Here is a 19,367-nt window from a genome sequence, read left to right as displayed (position 1 = left end):
AGTCGCGAATAGGTATCGAGTTTAGCAATTGGTATATTTTTTATCGTGGTTTAAACTTCTTAATTTCTAAGCTTTTCTGATATTTCTGAGGTTTTCACCAAAACCAATCGAGTAGTTGTTGTCGTTGTTGAGTATATAAGCTATCACGGACGGATTGGGATCCAAATTCGGCCCGGCGAAGTATAAACACAGAGGCCCTTTTGTAAAGACCAACAGATAAACTTACTAAAATGCTATGTAATTTATTATAAAACAATACTTTAACAATGGTAAAGTTCAAATTAGCATTTTATTTATTTTTTTATTACCAATTTTTGACATAGTTCCAAACTTTTTATTAGACTTTTACAGAGAAAATCACTTTGTTGGGAGACTATTGACTAAATTAATTAATTGAAGCCAATTTTTATTTTTCTACGCTCATCATCATACAAGCTATTCAAGCTTTGAATCAGTAAGGTAACTAACAACGAAGTTTTGTTTTAATGTTTTAAACACGTTAAAATAATCTATCACATACCACTTGCGTCGAAGCCTTAAAAGTTAAAGGTAAGGTCATATTTATACGCAAGGTTTTAGATTTGAGTATGTTTGACAATATTCGTTATCTCTCAATATTTTTACATTAAATATACACAGGAAAAAACACATCTCTTTTAACGAGATGCCAATCAAAGATTGAAATGTAGTATCATGATTGAATTTTAGACGGCTGTTAAATAGTTACAACTTATATTTTTTAATACTTCTATTTGTTGCTTATATGTAATTTTTATAGGGGAAATTGAAGGCTACTTACAAAAGTAGTTGTTAGCTTTAATTTGTAAATTAATCATTCAGGTCTTTAAAAAAGTTATACAGATCTTCCAAAATAGAAAAACAGTAAAAGTCAAATTTTGAAAAATTAAATTATTTGATATTCATTAGGTAGGTACTTTTAGTAAAAAAATAGTTAGGCGTCTCTTTTATTAATGTGAAACACAGTAAGATCCATTACAAATGTTCTTAAAAGTGATTTAAAAATGTAGTATATCTACGAATTTTATTAATTTTAAAATATTGTATAAACGTTTTAAAAAAGCGGTTAGTTTGATATCACTCTGCTGTACAGTAGGTTACAGTTGAGTCAATGTATAATGGATCGTATTAAACTTGAATTCAACGATATAATATCATTGTATGAGAAAAACGATTCTGAGCGGAGACGGTTTGTCAATCTGGATGTTTTATATTGTTATTATTTATTGTAGCCTGTAAATTGAATTAATATTACAATATTTTATTCGTTTCTATGGTGACAAGTAATCGTTAGAAATTAAAATCCCATGTTTAGCGGTTTTTCGTGATTTGCCGGTGGTTTTTCCCGTGGCGTTAAATAACTATTGAGAAAATCGAAAAATTACCTCTCTATAAAGTACCATCTTGATCCAATAAAATAATATTTGGTAACAACACTAATTATGGCCGCACATTGTCACCTTCCGGTATAAATGTTCACCGTTTGGCAATTACCATAATATATTCACAGGTGAAAAATAATTAATTGATTAACCATTAATTAACGAATGATGTAGTCCAACTATAATAGTATAATGAGATAAAACCTTAACTTTAAGATAATAGAATTTTAATATTTTTTCTTATAACAATACTATTTATTATATTGTATTTTTTTTGTGAGTAAGCAATTACTGAATCTAGTCAAACTTAATAATTCAATTTTATTTTAATTTTTTTTTCATAACATAGTTTTAGCGCATACTATCGCTATAAAAAAAGGCCATTTGTAACAATAGCGATGCACAAACGTCCTACGCCCATTCGGTATCAGGAACATCCAAGCTGGTGCAGTAATTCAAGGCTCTTGATTTTCACCACACCTCTTTGCAATATATATTATAAATGACCCGCCACTTCACTGAGGTTCTAAAATTGCGCTATTTGCGGACACCTTATTTTAAGCCTCAAGCAACACTAATCATTAAGCTAGGATAAAATAGGGAAGTATTTGACCTATGATATAGACCTTGCAGGACCTGCACAGTCCTACAATATTGGAAAATCCCCATAAGCCCACAGAAAACATCAGCAGTTCTATTTACAAACTATAGGTAACAATAGCTATATGCATTTTCCGAAAGCGATAATCTGATGACCACCAACGCGCTGCACCAGCGACCGTACGATAAACCAATTGTATATAGTGATTCCGACGACATGGACAACCACTGGTTGATGGCGAAGGTGATAAGTCACAAGTAATTGCTATCACGTTCCGTGGAAAAAGTACTCCGATAAAGGTTTCTTTAGACTCTACGTGATGTCATCCATAATTTGTTGTATTTTTTTTTATTTTATAACATCATCTCGGTATATTGAAAACCTGGGCATAGGTTAGCCGGTGTATCCAATCGTGTATTAAATATTTTATATCAGTTATTTTAGTTATAATTATTTGACCACTATGACCAAACGTCGACAAGTCGAGCATGTTTTAACTTTACGGTAACACCTGGTAGGTATATTAAAAAAATAACCACAGAATTTAGCCATTAAAACAATGGGATTTTAACACGACGAGTTAAATTATGTACGACACGATGGAGTGTAAAGACGATTTAAAACGTAAGGTTTTGAGACATGTCGCCGAAACCGATAATTCATAAAATGGAACAACGTTGCGGTCGGCCTGAAAAACTATCCATCCATGTCCCGACGACGAGTGAACCACGTTCAGTTGCCTATTTGGCCAACAGACGGCGCCGTCACTTTGACGCGCCCATTCGAACAGTCGTCACTGGCCGCTGAATCGTATACACGGCTGGTTCCCAATCCGCAGTCCACAAGCCGCCAGTGAATACCACCCGACACCTACGAACTTCGCCGATGGTCCACACGATGGCTTGACGAATATTTTACATCGAAGGATCGTGGGTCCAATCACCGAACACTCGGTGAATCCAGACCCGCAGTCAAATACTTGCGATCTACAACATAGAAACTACCATAAAACAGCCCTCTCCGGGCTATTTCACCACGCCTCCTCCCCGACCCCCCCCCCCACCATCCCTACACCCTAGCTCAAGCCACGTATTCCGGTCTGACATCGTACCACAAATGTCACTTACTGCTCAAGCGGGGCTGTGGACGACAGGGGTTACGGAAAACACATATTTTTCTACGTACTTTATCATAGGGCCCGGATTCAATTTCTTGTCGGGTGATGGCACTGCTGAGAGCCTTCCTGCTATACAATAATTAATGTTATTTTAATGTCACCACACTTACTTATTATACCTTGTCCGTGGTCGTATAGATTGTAAATATATATTTTTTAAATAAAAAAAAAGGGACCGATCGAACGCCAGGTGGACCGCCTGCGTAGACACTTATGATATAGTCATCCGACCCATCTGCCTATATTATTGTACAAATAAGTGTTTAGATAGAAATAAAAGCAAATAGCGATCAGAGAGAATAAACGACTTCGAATCAATTACGAAGCTATGACACGCTCAGGGAGTGCGCGCGTATTATTATGTTTCAAATGTCCAAACAGCGTGGTGTTAATGTCTAATGACTATATTAAATTGTGTTGAAAAAAAAATAAAAGTTAAATAAATAAATACACAATCCGTTCGATTATTAATTGTATTGTCACACGCATTGTCGTGGAATAATAAAATGTGGGCAGGTATAGGTAGGTTTGTACGTAATGCCGACGGTGAGTATTGTATCCAATTTATTGCAGGGCAAATGGTTACTAAGAATCCACTTAAAATGGGCAGAGGATATACATACACATAACACACACACACACACACACACACACACACACACACACACACACACACACACAAAATATAGTATATAAACGTATATATATATATCATTCGAACAACTCACGGATCATTTACTATGTACGTCGTTTCTTTTTTTTTCGATCATAAGGTCACTGCTTCGAGTCCTGCGTACCAAATTATTTCCGCGTATACGAAACTAAACTGTTTGGCACGCAAACGAAGGACTCGTGTGTACCATCTTTGTAGTAGGAAAAAAAAACCGAGGGGGATATATTCTTTTTTATTTTCTTCGTGCCGTGTCCACTAGAATTATTTAATATGAATGCAGGATAGTATACACAGCTGCAACCGCCAGGAATATATCCGAATCGGTGTGAAAGAAAAAAAAATTAACATATATATTATTGTGTGTGTGTGTGTGTGTGTGTATATATACAAACATGTGTGAGTTGCGTACACATAAATATGAATGTAAAATTTTACCAAAGATTATTTGGCACAGTTTTAAATTCGTTAAAGTACCTCTACATATAGGGAGGAGCCATTTGTTTCACAGCATATTTTTTTCACTCTGGGATCGTAAAAATGCACTAAAACATAGTATCAGGTACCCACCTATAGTCATCATCCTTTTATATAAAGTACCTAAATCGTCTCGAAATTTCATACGTATATGGTACGTACTTTGAACAGGTTGTTTTATTAATTTCGGTAGATTTTCATGAAAGAATCTTAAAAAATGTCCGTAAATGTACATCTTATTCAGAAGATAATATTATATGTTATTGTTATATAATATATTCCATTTTGGTATGAATAATTAGGTAAATAAATAATAATTGATAGTATTATCCCAAGTTACAAACTTTTATAAAACAAGAAGTTTAAAATATTTTAAACTTAAAATAAATATTAACATACCTAATCATTTAAAATTTTGTTTTCCAAATCAATATAATAATTTTCACCGTTACAAATATTATTTAAGTAGCACAAAATAATATATAAGAACGAATAAATACATATTTATGTTTTTGGTAAGTGAAAGACCCCCGTTTCCAGGATCTATAGAAATTACTTTGACTGCCGTATTGATTTTTGATAATTATTATTATATTATTCTCCAGGACAGATCCATTTCCGAATTCCCATAATGGGAAAACCATTTGGCCTTTATTGTTTAACGTAACTCCATTGTTTTATATTAAAACGGGGCGTGATACTTTGAATGGGTTTGATTAGCAATGAAGCTATACAAAGATATGTACACCAGTTTCCATCTTAGAGGTTCAGCACTATACTTTACTCGGTAAACGATAATTTAATGTTATTTTGATAAAAATTGAATAATTAATTTACATTAAAATAGTATTGTTTTTGTTTACTACGTAATGAATTTCTAATTAAAATGTTGTAATCGAAATTATACAAAAAAATGTATAATGTAGTAAAGGCATTTTGTATTTTTTTTATGCGCATAACAATTATTTACTATGCATTTAATAATATTATACAGTAGTGAGTCGTAAGTATACACCGTACATAGTTTATTAATGTTGGACCTTGACGATGAAAACTACATAGGTAATTTAAAAATATGCCCATCATTCTTAAACACAGCATATAATACAATATAATTTATAAATTTTAACGTTCTTGAATGTATAAATGAATTAATAATTATATTTTATGTCGTCAATATTTTAAACCGCATGTGTGTCTTCTCCGTCTTACAATAACGTACAAATGTACAATGTAGTGAATTTGTATTCAGTAGTTCAAATTTTGTGTTGTTAGTTTTGAAATACGTGTGAATTGACCGGTTATAATAACAATTAGAGCTAAGATGATAACCTGTACTTATTTTATGTCAGCTTTTTCAATATTTTTTTTTATTTTAAAGCGAGTTATGACCATTTATACATTTTTATAGTATTTGGAATACCACAATATTTAAAAATGCTCATATCTCGTCCCAAAATAAAAACTTTGAAAAAACTGCTGTAAATAACCGACGATGCTCTTACCTTTAAGTTCGATAATGAGTCAATTATCACTCTAATATTAAAACTAACTACACAAAATTGGGACAGATGGACGCAAATTGGAAAGGTAGGTACGTCGTATGTTTGTATGACGGTGACAACGGTTGCGGGTGAGGTGTCTTCTTAATAACAAGTAATCAATTTAAAAGTACTATAATCTATTAAATGTATTAACGATGACTGTGTTAGCTAAGGTATATTATATATTATAAATGCATAATCACTTAATTTTAAAAAAAACCCATTTTTTATTTACCACCACCTCTATTAAAATAAATTGAAGTAAGTAAAAATACGGTCATGAAAAAAAGTCGTGCAACTGAAAATTATAGATATAGCCATATAGGTTGTATAATAATGTAAGATAATATAGTAGTTGGGTATTTTTTTTATGTATTTTAGCGAATGAGACTGTAATATATTATTAATATTACGTTGACGCATTTGATGACCAAATGTTTGGTTTATTTTTATAATCATTAATTAGATATTTAGATTTTTTAAATTTATAAAGTAATTAACAAAAATAGTACGATTGAAAAAATATACGTTTTAATCTGATGAACATAATAAAATAAAGATGTCTATTGGATTTTTTAGAATTTAATTTTTCTTGTACCTACACTAAATATGTTATTATTTAAAATTTGACCTTGATCATGGAAAAACCAAAATATATACGATCGTTAAATTTCGGTGGTACAAAAATAGAATGAATATAAAATAAGAACTTAATAATATATTACATAATCCATTGCCAACAAAAATGTTAATTAATGCAAACCTTATTTTTTTTTAACTAAACCCGAACCTAACTTTTTTCAAAAATAAAAAACAAGCTCTAATCCAATGGAACTCTTTTTTTAGGTAATATTTTATTTGCAACCGACCGAATCAAACTATTCAAATTATATATCTAGCCAGAACAGAACTTTACATACCTAATTGTAATGGTATGATTTATAAAGTTAATTTGCATATTATATTTAAGGTTTTCATTTTCATTAGCTTAATTTTAGTTATAGTAAATTGAATGTTAAGTTGTCGAAACTAATAATAAATACAATATTATTTAATTTAAATGTAAATTAACTCTACACATTCGAACTTAACTTTTAGACATTTGGTTTGGCTGTGAGATTGAACAATTCATTATATCATTAATTTTAATGATTAACTTGTAGGTACGTCCCTAATATGGTTTTTTAAAAAAACGTCATTGTTATTGGTACTAGTATTTACATTTTACACTATTTAGTAATGACCAATGTACTTTTATCTATTGGCTATTGCAGTGGTGACCAACCTTTTTTTACCGAGGGTCATAAAAAAAATTCTTGGTGGACCAAGAATTTGAACTTTTTCTTTTAAGTTAATAGAATATTATATTATTGATAATGTTATTCATATTTTGACGATGTACAACGATAAGGCTGTGACACATGGTCATGCCATCTGATTACGACAACATAATTTATGATAACAAATAGGAAACATTAATTTACATTTACTTAATTATACGAACACTAAATTTTCAGTAATTACAAAATTAATTTTTTGAAATTTTGAAATTTTAATGTTTGTTTTGTTTGAAATGTTGATTTAAACTTTGGCGGGCCAGTTAATAAATGATCACTGACCGTAGTTGGTGACAACTGGGCTATTGTATTACAATGATTACCATTTGTAAATCATATTAAACGTAACACACATCATATTATTTACTTAGTAGGTACCCGAATGTGTTTTTATGTGAAAATAAATTGCAACGTATAAAAGGGATGGGTAAATGATTTAATTTATATTTTAAATGAGGTGAGATACCTATCTTAACACGCGTAAAAACGGAATGCTTTTTCCTTTTAATTTACTATATTAGACATCCATTTTATCGCCTTGAGTTAAATGTGGTTTTATTTATTTATAACATGTTTTAGGTACCCACCCATCTACGTGGTGTTTGTACGCGCAGAGCACACAATGCATCGGTGTCATTATTATTATTATTATTATTATTGTGTTTGATTAAGTTTTGTTGGTTACTATAATAATTATAGTTCGTTAATCAACTCACCTGATAAAATTAGAACAAACCAAATCCTAACCTGAATCGGTTAAAATATGGATTTTTTTATTATTATTATAAATAAAAAAGCGTATGCAATATTTTACCGGTTCTTCTAAGTTATACGTAGGCACACATCATCGATAGTAATTATCATATTCGAGAGCGGAATATATTATAATGATTTAGTGGCGGCGCCAAGACTGGGAGAACACTGAAGATTATTATGAGTCATAAATACATGGACGCATATTATGTGGTTCCGATAATAATATTATGTAGGTACCATCAATACGCGCGCAGTGATTCACTTCCGGTAGTTTACGGCAAGACCGGTTTTTTATTACATTTACATTCGTTGTAGAATTTGTAATAACTCTTTCGACTTCCCGTCACCGGTCTGATTATTGTAATGATAATAATATGAGTCAAACGATTGGTCTGCGAGCATAATATTTTATTCTTAATAGTATAATATCGAAATTAAATCAAAGTATCGTGAATCGTCAATTAAATAATATTATAAGCCTATGTGACGCGTTTTGATTATTTATAATCCCACTAAATGACTAAACTATATAAATATTAAATCGTTAAAATATATTAAAGATCTAGTCAGTATTTTATTCTTATAGAGATAATGACTACTAAAAATAATGGTACCATTTTATGGTCCAACGGATTTCAACATACTTAGTCCAAAATTTAAAAATAATATTACAATACACATATGCATCTACCGCTTTTATAAAAACATGGGTACTATTTATTTTTTTTCATAATATAATAAATTCTAGAAAATACATTTTAACGTTGACAGACGACAGTGACGATAAAATCATTCCAATATACTTCACGGATGAGATTGTTGTTGCCGAACATAGGAAATTATATTTTGTACATATTTTTGTCCATACAACAATGTACCTATTGACGAATTTCATAATAATTGTTACATATTTTCCTCTAAATTTGTTTCCTTTCTCGTTATTTACAAACTGTACATTTAACGTTAAATGGCGCAAACGAATATTCAGTTCAACTGACTATTTTTTTTTTATCATAAGGACGCGTAAAAAAGGAAATGTTCACTTCAGGTTTGTTAATTTTTACATGATTGTAATTGCACATATTTGTGTATAATAATTATAATTTATATACACAAACCTTTTTTTTTATTTTTATAAAAAATATACAATCTGTACCCTGAGGCACAATAAGAATATGGGCTAAATTACAGTGATATGAGTGAGTTGTTGGAAGAAGCCACCCAGTAATGACACTTCCTATATTCACATATCCAAATAATTACATATTATTATGATTTATACCGTACTGCAGTTTAATATTTATTAAATGTTATTGACAACTTTATATAATTGATAAAATTATGTACCTCGTACCTATACATATATCTAAGTCTACATTGTCTAAAGTGTTTTAATTTATTGACACCTGAATTTACTTTTCTATACACTAAGGTTAGCACTAGGCTGCATGCATACTTAATACTTTGAATCTTAAAGTAATAATTGGAGTTATTTATTTTTCAAAGATACAGGCAGATGTCCAAATTTATAATACTTCAGTCGAAACTTGGTGAACTCGAATTCGTGAATAAGTAACTTGAACTTTTTGGCCGGTCCTTCAACTTTGAGTTAATCAAGTCCACCTCTACGTTAAAGTAACTTTTTAGTGTACATTTATACAATAATAATTCAAATATGAATAGGTAATACATTAAAAAAATAAATATAACGTTTGGATTTGAAACCTTACATAATATGTAATATACCTACAGGTGTCGATAACCTGTATAATATTAAGGGGATTCCATACCGTGATTTTCTGTTTTTGTCTAACACACGCGTGATTTAGGATTTTTGACGGATTCTTTGCCAAACATATCAATTGATCTAATGAAGTGATGAGAATTCTGAAAACAGATTTGAATTCGTCGTCAAGTCTACTTGAAATCGACTTTCCCACAATTTTGATTTTTTGATTTTAGCTTCTCCAAAAATTGAAATACAAAAATGTTTAAATACTCTTTTTTAATATGACGTTTTCTGGAATTTGGAGGATAATATCAAAAATGTGGGAAAGCCGATTTCAAGAAGACTTGACGACGAATTCAAATCTGTTTTCAGAATTCTTATCGCTTCAATAGATCAATATTGGAATGTTTGGCAAAAAACACGACTAAAATACTATGTCACGCGTGTGTTAGACAAAAACAGAAAATCACGGTATCGAATCCCCTTAAGGTGCTAATTTAAAACGTAGGCGTCAATAGGTATTCAAACTTATCCGTTTTATTAAGAGGATGAGAATAAAAAATGTAAAGGATAATATTTTTGAGAGAATGACATATCAATTTGTCTAAGTATTGTATCAAAACCATTTAAACATAATTTAAATTTACAAAATGTTTTTGTTTATTTTGAAAATCGAATACAAAGTGAAATAACAATAAAATATAAAATCGATTTATCATTCCCTCAAAAATATTATTCTCTATCTTTTTTGTAATGGGTGATTTTACTCTAAGATTACTTAAAAACATAGAAAAAATGATTCTGCGTTAATGCGTTTTGTCTATGTTGCACGTGGACCAGAGAGAGAAAACAAATAATGCGCTAACATCCTCTTAATAATCTTATACAATAGGAACCTATTTGATTATTTGTATTTTTGAGTAGTATCCGAGGTTAAATTGATAAGTGACAATTTGCAATAAGTTATCTTCTTTTATACAGCATTTGGAAACTATTTAAAACTTTCAAGATGAATCATACGTATAGGTATAGTTGGTCTGGTCGGCAGAGTCCTACCCCCACCTCCACGTGGTGCCGACTGGAAACGGAATTCCGGTTCCGGCCAACGGGGGAGGCACAGAAGGCAAACTGTATAAAACCGAACACCGGCGGGTCAACACCAGCGACCAGAGAGGGCCAACATCGCCCTCCAACCACCGACAACAGACCGAAGGCTCGATGCGAAGACAACCGGGAAGGTTAGACGGGGACCCAGGGGCTAGTAAACTCAGCGCCTCAGTACCATCATCCGAAACTGCCCCACAGCGGCAGGTGCGCCCCGGGGCATTAGTAGGACACCCACGGCACGGCTTGGTCATCGTCCGGGTGATCTCGATTGATGTGGAAGGGTGCTAGTCAGAACGCCTCAAGAAACCGCCGACCGGTCAGTCGACGCACCGAGCAGCACGCAGCAATACCAGACACGGAGGAAACAGAAGGAAAACTGTATAAAACCGAACACCGGCGGGTCAACACCAGCGACCAGGGAGGGCCAACATCGCCCTCCAACCACCGACAACAACACAGGCCGAAGGCTCGAAGCACAGACGACCGGGAAGGTTAGACGGGGACCCAGGGGTTAGTAAACTCAGCGCCCCAGTATCATCATCCGAAACTGCCCTGACCTAACCAGCGGAGGCGTGCGCCGGGGCATTAGTAGGACGCCCGCAGCACGATTCGTCACCGTCCGGGCGATCGCGATTGATGAGAAAGGGCGCTAGTCAGAACGCCTCAAGAAACCGCCGACCGGTCAGCCTACGCACCGAGCAGCACGAAAGATCTACGAACGGAGGAAACAGAAGGAAAACTGACCAAACCATCACCGGTGAGACGCGAACTCCAAAACAAAGGAAGGAGAACGGCAACGCACGAGACCCGAGGCCGACTGGCTAACAAGCCGGGCCGGGAAGACAACGAACGAGACTTCAAGACTGGCGGGCAGCAAAGCCGGGTCGAGAAGTCTACCAAAGCAATCAGCGGGCCTTAAGCCAACAACGTTACTTACAAATAAAATGTAAAATTATTTTCAATGTGCGCCCATTAAGGGACAAAACAAAACAAAAGGTGTGAATATGAAATTTATAAAATGTTACATTTACTTAATTTCATAAACGATGGCGGCGTCGCGGAAGTAATGCGAAAGCAATTCCCGCGGCGCCGTCGGTTATAAACTGGAAAAAAAAAAAAAAAAAAAGGTATAGTTGGTCTATACCGTGAATTTTCTTCCAGTGGACATTTTTAATAGATTAATTTATTTTTATTTCTATTACCACATCATCTGCATCTACATAAATTTATTTATGTCCATAATGGGTTTATATAATATTTTTTTTTTTAAATAATACATCAACTTATTATTTACTTACTTAATTAATAGAGCTTTCGATTCAAAAATTAAAAACGATACGAATGTAAGATATATACAATTAAATTCACATTTTGTGTAAATTATTGACCACTCGAATGTAGTTATATACTACTAATATATTTTAAACGTGGAGTTTTACATGAATCATCATATTATGATGTTAGTCTAACAACTCCGTATTTGTAAATGAAGACTGAATGTAGTATTTCGTTAAAAAAATTAAATCTGTGTTTGTTGTAAGGAATAATTATTATAATATTAAATATTGATAATATGAAAATGTATACATACCTACAATAAGATGACACAATGCGGGAATAAAGGTAATATTTTATTATTATGATAACTATAATTATAGGGGAACACGGGGTAAAACCGATATTGCTTATTTCGCATTATTCTATGTATGAAAATTATCGGTATTAAATTTATTTCATTCCTTATCATGAAACATGTTGTTATCACTGTTAACATCAACTGCAACCCATTGAACTATATAATAATAATAACTATATATATATATATATAATAACTAATTATATAGTTCAATGCTGCAACCACGGACTAAGGTGACTATGGACTGGAAACGAACAGGCGGGCGGGTGACGGGGAGCTGGGCCGCTTATGGAATGGAGTAGGCTTGTGCGGGGGGAAATGAGGCAAGTGCGAATGTAGCGCTACCACGGACTAGGATGGAACTATCTTAGTCCGTGGTTTGAATTGTTATTCGATTACGAACATTTTAAAGTTTATTATTATTATTATTACATATTTTGAATTTAAGATTCAACAATGATTGAACTGTACTACAATATTATCATACTCGTCTAGTATGAATCTACAACTTGTATAGACTGTTTTGCAATCACTAACCTATTTTTATCTAATTATAATATTGTGTAAGTTATCAACAATTTCATAAAAATTATACTTCGGGGCAAAACCTATGGGGAAAAACCACGAATTAAGATAATATACTTAATACTATATCTTAATTCGTGGGCAAAACCGATTGCTTATCAGTTTTTATAATGCTTGATAATTGCTATCTATTTATTATACGTTAGGATTTAGGTACACCAACCTAATAATCAATTATTTTATTTTATTAAGAACAACTTGTGTTGTTAAAATTTGTTTTTATTTTGGTTTTATTGAATATATTAATTAAGTTATAAATGTCTCATAATACATAGGTAATTTATGAAACCTCTACTACTATAGTTACGATACTTAAATACAATGGTTATTTGTATTTGGTTTAGTAAATTCTTTTGAAAAAAAGGTTAATATTATATTTTTCTCCGTCATTATTTTAGTACCTGTTATACCATGCATCGGTATTGCCTCATTACAAATCGGTTTTTCCCCAGTATCGGGGCAAAACCATAGATAATATAAGAATGGATAGGACATGCCTATACCAGTTCCATATGGGGCCGTGTGCTTTTTTGGGGGAGAGAGAACGTAAAGAGAGAAAGACGATATGGGGCTTTTTAAGGTTATGTGCAAAACTATTTTATTAAATAATAATGAATAACATGATAGTCAGTTATATTTAGATATTTGTCAGTTTGTATTTTGATTGTTGTGCCACTTGTGCCTGGACAATTACTCTAAACTTTGTTAAATATTTAAAATATTAAAAATATTAATTATTATTTATCAATTATCATATCAATATTTGCTCCATATGACCTTAAAAATAGTATCACTAAAGTTTCATGTGATAAGTTCTTATGTCCTATCCATTCTTATATTATCTATGGGCAAAACCGATAAAATGTTAAAAATAGTTAATGGCTTGTTAAAAATAAATATGAATGATATTCACTGTATTGTAATTCAATATTGTAAACAAGAAGTTACTTAATACAACTGTGCAAATAGATCAAGTGTATTTTAAGATCCTGAGTTATTATGAAAGTATTCATTTTTTCAGTCGGTTTTGCCTCGTGTTTCCCTACATAGAAAATTACACCGATGAACAATTAATATTGTATTAATTATTATTATATGTGCGCACTAATACACAATTTAAATAATATTTTTTGTCAGCTATTATTAGCACAGAATAGATAATTTCATCTATTTCGTGTTATTAGTATTAGTTAAAAAAAAAACAATTTTAAGTTTTAACGGTGCTTTGTAAGTTGTTTAGTCAGTTTAACCAGCGTCTAAAAGAACATATTTTACGATGGTATAATATATACAACGTACGCACTACGCATATTATATTACACCCGTAACATTGAATATTATATTGATGACGGCAAAATGTTTTGCTGAAATAGTGAAAACAGCCAATGCGCGTTGTGGAGGTATTGAAGTAATTTTTTGTTAAAAATATTTAAATTAATTGAAATTAAAATGCATTGCCTAAGGTACCACAGTTCGTCCTAGAAACATATTACATAAAATCTATAATAATATATTAATATGCATACAGAGCAGTGGCGTAGCCAGGTGGGTTTGGGTGTTTAACCATCCCCCTTGCCTATCACCACTAATAAATGTATTATTTATAGAACAACTGTATAAAAACTTGGTATAACTTATACTTACCCCCCCCCCCCCCTCCCCCCCATCACCTCTTCATAATACTGGTTAGGCCACTGGCAGAGGGCTATTTAAAGAATTATGTGGACACAGTGACTCTGGCCGGATTACTCTGTAGGTACTTATTACACTTACACACAAACAATAATACACGGGTAGAACATTATTGAACTATGTGTGCAATAAAAACATATTATATAATTTAATTTTTACCTTGGTAAAAAATTTACGTTTTTATAATATTAATGCATTTTGTTGTTTTAAAAATTATTTGTATTTATTATATTTTACTGTAAACATTTTTATCGGGCTGAAGGAGTGCTAAAAAAATGTTCATTGACTCACTCTTTGAAAATAAATCCCAAATAAAGTACTTAGGTATCTAGGTACCTACCATAGGTGCAAATAGGACTATAGTGCTTAGCCCCTCCCCTGATTCTATTTAAGCCCCCCCCAGATTTACTCTTATATTAAAATTTAATGTATTAATAATCAAATTTGGTTTTCGACTACCCTATGGCTGTAAACAATATCGTCAATATCATTTTTTTTTTTACATTTTAAATATAATATTTATGAAATATTGGAAATATAAATATTTATCCAAGAGTCTATCTGACTTATAAATAGACAAGTTATGGCGTAAAGGTATGATATTATATATGTGTATATTCGGGTAAACGGCTAGCTGGTTTCCCAGTGATTATCAAGTATATTGCCGATAATATAACGCCATAGTTTATTTTATTATTATTTATTTATTATTAATAGACATTAGTGATTAGTCATTACTCAGTAATAACTTATTAGTTGATTACTGCCTTGTCAGTTATCATTATTATTGTTTTACAATTAACAGTTTGTTAAGTTTGTTAGTATGACACTATAGTACTATAGTAATAGTAGTTACTATATAGCTACATCTACATGTAACTATAATAGCCAGTGTCAGTGTTAATGTTAAAAACGTTTGCTATTAACAAATCAACTCACCTTATACAGTAAAACAATTTGAATTATGGATAACAAATCAGTATTTAGCATTTTTAATATAAAAAAAAAGTGTATCAAGTACTCATACTGAAAAAAACGTCAAAGAAGACAATGTTGGCATTCTACAGTCACCACCCAGAGTATAAGTATCATTTTTCATTTTTTTAAATTTAAGTTAACATTTCACTTTTTAAAAGATTGATTCATCTGGATCTGGAAACGTCATAACATTACCAGAAGAAAATGAAAATCTACTATTAAACTCCTACAAGGATCCACAGATTAATGGTTTTCAGTCAAATACCAGGTTAAATGATTTAGGTGATATCGATTCAGGTTCTGCTAAACCTTTATTAGAAGTAAGTTTTACAATTTAATTTTATACTTAGTTATTATTTTGATGGTTAATTGACAATTGTGCAGTACAAAAATTAGATATTTTTTTATTTCATTTTAAAATATTTAAATAATAAATTTAATAATAGGTCTTTAAGTATATTAGGTACGTATAAAATATACATTATAATATTTCTAATATATTTTTATCTTCCAACAAGAGCTTTTTTAGCTTAAGTTCTGAAACTAGTCAGTAATAAATAATAATCAATAATTTCATATTCTGTATAGAAATACCCTCAGACACAATTTGGTTCACAAAAAAGAGGTTTTACTCCAACTCGTTTCAATGAGATAGAGTATAGTGTTGTTGAGGACGCTGTATTTTGCTATTCTTGTAGAATGTTTGGGACTAGAACTGTAGCTAACATGGAATTTTCAACTAAAGGATTTAGAAATTGGAAAAAAAGTGAGTGTTAGATTCCTAAATTATTTTGATACGTATATCCAATCTAAAACTACTGGTTTTGTTCATACATTAGTTACAAATGCACACCGTGATAAAATATTAGAAAATAGAGATTACATGCTAACATTGATTTATATTATATTATTTTTGGCACATCAAGGAGTAGCATTTAGAGGTCATATTGAAAATGAAACATCTTTAAATCAAGGTGAGTTAAGTGAATTTAGTACCATAAAATGTATTTATTTATATAAATACCTAACTAATATAAATTAAATATATACCTATTATATTATATTATTTATCATGTTTACTGTTGGTAACTTAAAAGAAGCATGCAGACTAATGGCAAAGTATAATTCAACTTTTGCTTTAAATTATGCTAAACCAACAAATCATACAAGTTGGTTAATACAAAATTAAACTATTGAGACATGCGCTAAACATTTAAGGAATATTATTGTTGAAAATATAATAAATGCTGGAATGTATAGCATTTTGTGTGACGAAGTTCGGTAATTTCTTAATATTATATTGTTTATTTACTAAACTAGCCTTAATCTACATTTTGATAATAGTTTTATATAAAAAAATATTATGGTTGCCACAAGAAGAACAGTTAGCTGTGTGTGTTCGTTACCCAAAAAACCTTAAAATAGAGGACCGATTTGTTGGATTTTTGGATGTATCCAAAAGTCAAAATGCTGACAGTATAATTGAAGTTCTATTTCAGTTTTTAAAATCTTTGAACTAAGACAAAATAAATAAAATAGGTGAGTCATATGACGGTGCTAGCGTGATGTCGGGTCATACTGGTGGAGTTCAGGCTAAGCTTAAAGAAATACATCCACAAGCTATTTATGTACACTGCGTGATACACATAATTAAACCTTTTGGTCATTGATATGTGTAAACATTTGAAGGTGAGATCAAATGTATTTATAAATTTAATATTATTATTGTCAATATGGAAAAAAGATTTTCAACAGAAAGTATGGAAATAGCTCAATCTGTAGACAACTTTTTAAAATTAAACTTTAATAAAAGTATACGATTCATTAATCATTAAAAGGTAATTATTATTAGGAGAATTTCTTTTATAAACACTAAATCTAATATTAATTTATAATGTATTTATATTGATAAATTGTGCTTAACAATGTTATTGAATGTTTGAATCTACTTTTTATTTACCATCGACTTTTGAAAATTAATTTGTAAATAATAACTTTTAGGATTTATTCAGTGTTTCCAAAGAATCTTTAAGATCAGAAATTATGGTTATCAAAAATGTCTTAAAAGTTAATGTTGATTTGGAAGTTCTGCAAAATTACTTAAACTCATTAAATACCAAACAAATATTTCCAAATTATTATAAGCTATTTAATGTAGCAATAAATTTGCCTATCAATTCCGCTACTTGCGAAAGGTCATTTTCCGCCATGAGGCGATTGAAAACATGGATGAGAATATGAGTTCAACAATGCACCAAGAAAGATTCAGTAGTTTAGGGTTAATTAATATTGAAAAGGACATTAATATTGACACGGTATCAGTATTAAATAACTTTGCCAAATCCAACAGGAGAATAAATTTAATACTTTAGTTACCTATTACCTAGTTTGTAATAAATATATATGTTCATTAAGTAATATTTTTGTTGTATGTGCGGGGAGGGGGGGGGGTGATTTTTTTGAAAATATCGAAATGCTTGAGCCCCCGCCAATGTAATTCCCTATTTGCGCCTATGGTACCTACTATTGAAAGTGATAATTTCTCGATTAGTTTTTCTCGATTAGCGATTTCAGAAATAACTGACATCCGTCGAAAAATTTTGATTGAACTTGACTGAACTCCACTCAGAATAGTTTTTCAAATGCTATAATTATAATTTAAATCCCAACTCACCATTTTTTAGGCAGTATACTAAATCTTTAATCCCAACTCACCATTTTTTAGGCAGTATACTAAATCTGATTGGTAATAACAACCAAAATCTTAATGAATAGCTGTTGCTATGTAAATTTGAAATTTAGGGTTATATGAACTGTTCAAATGGTTACCACAGCTATTATTTTTTTCAGTGATATGCTACACGTGGTCACTGTAACATGTCAAGCTTTTTACCTTGCGTTGAACCACTCACTTGTTATATATTATTTAAACATATATTATTATTTCAAACCGCAAATCATTGGTAAAAACGTCGATAATATTATTCATTTTCTGGTATTATATTAAACTTCATAGAAGAATAACTTTCCGTCGAAAAATTATGATATGTTATGATTAAAATAAATATGTTACATTGTATTTGTTTCGTTATTGCACTGTTATTTACTCATAATCTGGAATAACAATACAATAATTGTATTTGATTATTTGAGGCCGTGTACGTTAGTATTAAAATCAGTGAATAATGATGTTCACAAAAATAACAAGTCACAAATGTAAGCATTGTTCTTTAAGTTCAATTGTGATCCATTAATATATATTACGACAATAGCTCCAAAGAATAATTCTGCACATTGTGGATTACGCATGTGAGATGATAAACCACTGCTGCATAGTTGACGACCGTTTTCGCCTACAACGTGTCTTAGATATAATTAAGTACCGGCTATAGATCAACCGCTATTATTATACCACGGTACATTTGAATGGAATCCATTGCTGCGGTACTGTCGGCAGAATAATTATTATAGTTTCAAGAATAAACCGATCAAAGTTTGCACACAGTAAGCACACTTGTTAGAATGAAGTTATCAATATACGCGGACATGCAATCCGAGAATGACTTAGACTCGTCCATCTCTATCATCTCAATATTATTATATTGTCAATTGGCCAAAGTACAAAAATTATATACATTTATTTTATTTTAAGTGATATTATAATTTTCAGCTTATACA

The 19,367-nt window shown here is 31.2% G+C and overlaps 1 long non-coding RNA gene across 1 annotated transcript; it reads left to right on the top strand.

Moving 5' to 3' along the window:
• The first annotated feature begins 15,581 nt into the window (after positions 1–15,581).
• On the top strand, positions 15,582–16,607 carry LOC132938191 (uncharacterized). The gene is made up of 3 exons (XR_009663881.1): positions 15,582–16,009; positions 16,278–16,455; positions 16,529–16,607. It is a non-coding gene; the product is annotated as an uncharacterized LOC132938191 (long non-coding RNA).
• Positions 16,608–19,367: the final 2,760 nt, after the last annotated feature.

Source organism: Metopolophium dirhodum, chromosome 2, assembly GCF_019925205.1.
Source record: "Metopolophium dirhodum isolate CAU chromosome 2, ASM1992520v1, whole genome shotgun sequence".
NCBI lineage: Eukaryota > Metazoa > Arthropoda > Insecta > Hemiptera > Aphididae > Metopolophium > Metopolophium dirhodum.
This window is presented reverse-complemented; position numbering and strand designations above follow the sequence as displayed.